Source organism: Nicotiana tabacum, chromosome 5, assembly GCF_000715075.1.
Source record: "Nicotiana tabacum cultivar K326 chromosome 5, ASM71507v2, whole genome shotgun sequence".
Taxonomy (NCBI): Eukaryota; Viridiplantae; Streptophyta; class Magnoliopsida; order Solanales; family Solanaceae; genus Nicotiana; species Nicotiana tabacum.
Window position 1 is genome coordinate 106,989,142 of NC_134084.1, and position 6,653 is coordinate 106,995,794.

Here is a 6,653-nt window from a genome sequence, read left to right on the forward strand (position 1 = left end):
GTGAATAATTAATTCCAATAGTTTTTTTTATATATAACAATGCGAGCTTCAATCTAACTATATTTGATTCTTTTGAATATTAGTTGTCAAATTTTTATTTTATTTATAATTTCGAATTTTTTTAGTAAAATTCTTGTTCATCAATATTTGTATTAATATAGCAATTAGTATGCCATGCTTTCTTAAATAAATAAAAAAACTCGTAATTAATTAGGATTTTCTTTATTTATTTTAGAGACTAATTTTAATAGAAAAGATGTAGTCGCTTTAGGATTTGTCCATTTAAAATAAATGAGATGAGATGGCCTAGTAAAATATATAGATTGCGGGGCCCTCACAAATGTATGTGTTAATTACTTAGAACTCGGGATCGGCCGCTTAGCGAACTTCACGGCCTTTTCTCAAAATAACCCTGCGCTAGTCGCTTTAGGCGCGTATTTAATAATGTTATCTCCTTAAATTCGGGTGCACATTTATGTGACCCAAATCCAAATCTCAACGAAATCGAAATGTGTCTCTAATCACGGGTACATTGATTGTGACGTGGTCTGAGATGTATTTCCATGACACTGCAAATTCTTTTTAATAATGAATGAGACGAGCCTCGACAAACAAAAAATGCACAAGCTGCGGGGCCCTCTAAATGTATATATTAAAAGACTTAGAATTCGAGGACAGGCCGTTTAGCGAATTTTACGGCCTTCCCCAAAATAACAAGACGCTAGTTGCTTTAGGCGCGCCTTTAATAATTTATTTTCCTTAACTCGGGTGCACATTTATGTGACCCAAATCCAAATCTCAACCGAGTCGAGATATGCCAAACAACTACGGGTGCATTGACGTAACGTGGTTCGAGATATGTTTCCACGACGTTGCAATTCTCGTAAAATAATAACAATAAGTAAGAAAGCGGTAAAAAGATAAAATTTTGCACATAAGTTCATATTTGTATAAAATCAGATAATCAAGCCGAATATAACAGTTGAGCGACCGTGCTAGAACCACGGAACTCGGGAATGCCTAACACCTTCTCCCGGGTTAACAGAATTCCTTATCCGGATTTCTGGTGCGCAGACTGTAATATGGAGTCATTCTTTTCCTCGATTCGGGATTAAAATTGGTGACTTGGGACACCCTAAATCTCCCAAGTGGCGACTCTGAAATAAATAAACGAATCCCGTTTCGATTGTCCTTTAATTGGAAAAAACTCCCTTGTACCCTCGCGGGTACGGAAAAAGGAGGTGTGACAATAACATTTCATGAAACTCCCGAAAAAGTTCAGGTACCTGAAAATAAAGAAAGTGATGAGATCTCCACAAGTTATGTCGCTTCGGAACTGACACAAAATGATCGTCGACGATATATTTAATACAATATAGTGCACAATATTGTAAAAGATTGTGAGGATCGGACTAGCAGTCCAGACACTTGAAGATGTCATACCATTTAGATACAAGTCTTAACCTATATGACTTATTTGGCTAAATCTATATGAAGATCCTTGAAGGATTGAAAATGCTCGAAGCATATAATTCAAAGTCTTGAGAAATGTGCTCGATCAAATTATAAAGATCTTTGTACGGTTTAAAGCAATATGTACGCGTGTGGTATAATCGCCTCAGTAAATATTTGCTTAAAGAAAGTTACATAAATTATGTTATTTGTCAATGTATTTTTATAAAGAAAATGTCATCAAAATTTGTTACACTTGCTGTTTATGTTGGTGATATAAATCTTATTGGAACTCCGGAAGAGCTCCAAGAGGGTCTTAAAAATACTTTTACATGGACAAAGTGTACCCATTAAGTACACCAATGAATATTCAATCACTTGAAGTGAATAAAGATCCGTTCCAACCTCTAGAAGAGGATGATGAGCTCCTTGGTCCTGAAATACTCTATCTCGGTGTAAATGGTGCACTTATTTATCTTGCTAATGCTAACAAAAGTGGTGCATATCGTATTGGTAATGCAGATGCAGGTTATTTATCCGATACTCATAAAGCTCGATTTCAAACCGGCAAGCAGGGAGTGCATATGATTGAGATCAGTGATTCATTCGAGAAATATGTGGGTTGGAATATGATAAAAGACCCACAATATTATACGGAGACAATGTTTCATGCATAGCACTATTAAAGGGAGGATTTATAAAAGGAGATAGAACGAAGAACATTTCACCAGAATTATTCTACATACATGATCTTCAGGAAAATTGTGACATTGATGTGCATCAAATTAGTTCAAGTGACAATCCAACAGATTGTCTTTACCAACATCAATTTTTGAGAATATGGTATACAAGATTGGAATGCGGAGACTCAAATATTTGAAATAAGATTTTTTTCAGGGGGAGTAAAATGCGCGTTGTACTCTTTTTCCCTTATTAAGGCTTTTCCCACAGGGTTTTCCTTATAAGGTTTTTAATGAGGCAGCCAGCAATGCGTATTATTAAATATATGTACTCTTTTTCCTTCACTAGGATTTTTTCCCACGTGATTTTTCCTAGTAAGGTTTTAATGAGGCACATTATTTTTTAATGAACATCCAAGGGGGAGTGTTATAAATATATTATATTATAGATGTTCATTTAGTACTCCGTTGTAAATAAGCTTCCTGAAGAAGCTTATCCATATGAGACTCCACCGTAAATATGTTTATCTATTTAAGTACTCTATTGGAAATAAGCTTCCTGAAAAAGCTTATCACTTCGATACCCGGTTATGGATAAACATTACCCCCGATAGAAGATTATCCATACCGGGTATAATAAGCTTATCCTTTTAGTACCCAGTTATGGATAAATATTATCCCCGGTAGAAGATTATCCATACCGGGTATAATAAGCTTATCCTTTCAGTACCCAGTTATGGATAAACATTACCCCCGGTAGAAGATTATCCATACCGGGTATAATAAGCTTATCTTTTAGTACTCCGTTATGGATAAACATTGCTCTCAGTAGAAGATTATCCATATCTGGTATAGTAGCAGCTTCCTTTCTTCTATAAATAGAAGAGATTTCAGTTCATTATGTAAATCAGTTTGAATTCGAATAATATATCAGTTTCTCTCTATACTTGTCTTTACTTTATCATCTTTATTTTATAACACATGCATTAGATAATATTCTCTAATGCTGCACGCCACCTACTTCAACAAATTATTAGATAATTTGTATGATAAAAATAAAGAACACTTAACATCTCATTCTTCATGCATTGATATGCTAAATAAATGAGGCCACCTACAAAATGACGCACCAATTTATTTATTTTTTAATATTAAATAAGATGGTAAAGAAAAGACACTCTACTCAAGAATTCAAACTTTTTTATTTTATTTTCAGATTGGACGTGCAATCTCTTTATATACCTTTACTTTAAATAAATAAAGCAAGAGACAAAATTTTATAACAAATTATATAATACTAATATACACAGTTGAATCTTAGGAACATCTAAAATCTATCTACACAAAAACTAAAGACTAAATCTATCTATGCATATTAAAATGGAGAAGACTCAAATTTTTAAAGGAACTCAAAGTTGCAAACTGACTTTCATTGTTTAATATAACTTTAACAATTCAATGTAAAGTTACGATCAACCGTAATAATCCAAAAACGAAAATTTATTTATTTTTATCTCAAATTAACGTAGTTTATTTCATAATACAATAATAATTGTAGCATATAATATTTGTCCTTCCATGCTAAATATCTGTTATTACTAATAGTGGGTTATCTAAATTTGATCTTTAGTTAAAAAGAAAATTATCATGCATATGCTAGATGTCATGTTAGAGTTCAAGAAAATTATCAAAAATTACATTCTAAATACTACATTAAAAGAAAGGAATTTTTATTGTGCATTTTCAAATTAAATAAAAGAGAATTATATTCCATAATTCTAAGGTACATTGGATGGTTTAATTCTACTATTATAACCATGCATTACACCTTGTAAATATACTTAAGCAGAAAAGAATAAAATTATAACAGAAAGAACCAAATTAAATTGAAAGTTTAAAATACATAAAAATAAAAATGAATAAGAATGAGTCGTGCACCTTTTCAACTATTCAATATTGTTTATATGATTTTGTATAACATTGAAATTTTTAATATTTCATGATTACTCTCTAATTTTTTGCTATTTAAATTTTTAAAATTTGATTCTAATGGCCCACCCAACAGATTAAACTAAAAATAACTGGTAGATGTGTATATATATAATTTATGTATAATCTATTTATACCAGCTAAAAAAAGTAAATTACTAATTCATTCGACTATTTATATAAGGATTTAGAAAAAATCTCAATATCCAATATAGTGTTTGGGTTCATGCTTAGCACGGGCCATCCTTTACTAGTGTTTAATACGATCTGGTAGCGAGTCACTATCAAGACAGACTTTTTGGCAAATGGCTATTGGCTAGTCACATTCCCAGTCTCCATCATTTCGGGCTGGAAAAAATGTCATCTTAATGTCATCGATCTTATACTAAAATGTCTTACGGTTTCTGCCTTAAAATGTCTCGAGCTTATATCAAGGAAAAATAATTGGCTATTTGAGACCAACACGAAGGAATATTAACATGTTTTTCTGAATTAGGGGAATCGGTATAAATTTGAATCATTTGCTAAATGTTTCTCACTGAAACTTGAAAACAATCAACCTATAGTATATTGCTTGGAAGAAAAAAGAGGAGGGAGAGGGTTTAATTCATCACGACACTAGTTTACTCGGTTAGAAGAGAGGGAAAAGTCAGTTTTTCTATCCTCAATTCAAAGGAAAAGGTAAAAAATTTCATTTAATAAATTGGATTTAGTATCTTCTTAGCGCACCTGCCCTCGTAGAGTACTCTAACCAACTTCAAAACTAACAAAAAAACTAAAGTAATCCTCGTGATAATATAGAATATCCAAAATAAAGAAAATCATAGTAAAAGATAAAGGTACTCATTATTTATTTACAAACATAACACATGTATATCAATGAACATTAAGTGCGCCGGAAAACAAAAAAGGAAAATATCTGCTAACATCCAAAGAATATAGGAATACAAGAAATCTGAAAAAACAGAAATAAACTCTGTGGACATGCATGATGTGAAGATCAAGAACAGAACCATGATAAAAGAAAACTACCAATCAAGATGGCATCTTATTTCCTCAAAATTGATAGATGATGATCTGCCATTAACCTCCAGAGGAACCTTGAAATCACACTCAATCTTTGGCTTAATTTTGGGTGTTTTAATCCAACCAGCCTTAAGCCTAATACGCATGTAAAGCTTCACTTCCATCTCATATACCCCTAAATTCTTCTCATTACTGTAATTGGATTTCTCTCTGTCACCCAATAGAACCAAGCTCTGACCTTTGAACACTGGATGCAAGCTGCTAGTATTCTTGTGACCTTGATAAAATGGTTGCAAATTCGTACTAGCAAATCTCTCGCCTTGATACATAGCTCTAGCTTCAATTGAATCATAGTAAATTCCAATACGTTTGTTGGGGTTTCTAATAGTCATATTTAGAGCAAGATCATAGAAAATAGTGTTGTCTGTGTTGGACAAATCGAACTGAGTCAACGTAGCATCGGTCACGTAGAATTTGACCTTGTTAGGACGAAGAACGAGCCACAGAACTAATGCAGCGACTCCAATGATGACAAGAATGGTGAAGAATATTTGGAAAATGCAATTGCAGAGCAGCCGAAGAGACAGCTACATGGATTGCAGCTGCTGCCACGGCCATGGCGGTGGTAGGTTTTCGACCGTGGCGGAATGGAGGGTCCATAATAGGCTCCGTTCAAATGGGATTCTGCCATAGCTTAACCAAACAAGAATGAAAAATTAAGTAGCAACTTATATAGTATTATTTTTTTGTTCCTTTGGTGTACTATAGGCTACAATAGTAGAGATGAGAATGATATATTCTTTGTTGATCAAAAGAAATGAATATATATAGCTAGTTGTTTGTTCAGTCTGTGGTTTAATGTGTGTATGCTATTTGTGTATGAAGGGAATTGTGGAATTGGTAAGCGAAAGCGGATTGAATAGTAGGAAAGGCCGTGTTTTATTGTTGCTTTGAGTTTGAAAGACGCGCTAGTTTTTGTAATGGTTTCTTCGGAAAAATCAGATTGTATTGAGGTAGATTTGTGCAAAGCAATTTCCTCTTAATATGATAGTCAGTGCCTTACATTTTAGTCAATATTTTTCCACTGTTGTTTATATTTCCTCTCATAGTTTCTAGAACATGCTAATTTGGACTCAGAATATGTCTTTGAATTTCTGGATCAAAACGATAAACTTTACATGCCATCAATTTTGTTTTAAAAAAAAAACTAGTTTCTAAAGTGATTTTCTAAACGGATTTTTAGTAACTATGTGCATGAAGGATAACCAACACTTCTTTTTGCCTTGGGTGACCAAAATATAAGCAGATTCTAGGAATTCAATCAGAACTTAACTATTGCTTTCTCCTCAAATTATGTATATTGATGAGAATTTTTTTACTCATTCTGATTTTGAACCCAGTGACCTTATATTTTAAATTCAAAATGTGACGAGAATAGTAGAGCTTAATTTTTTTTTTTTTTTTTTAATTTTGTAATTTCTGGCTCCTTCGTTTTGTTTTGAGAAAT

At 32.8% G+C, this 6,653-nt stretch overlaps 1 pseudogene; it reads right to left on the minus strand.

The window, feature by feature from the left end:
• Positions 1-4,947: 4,947 nt before the first annotated feature.
• On the minus strand, positions 4,948-6,136 carry LOC142181207 (NDR1/HIN1-like protein 10; annotated as a pseudogene).
• Between the last annotated feature and the right edge of the window lie 517 nt (positions 6,137-6,653).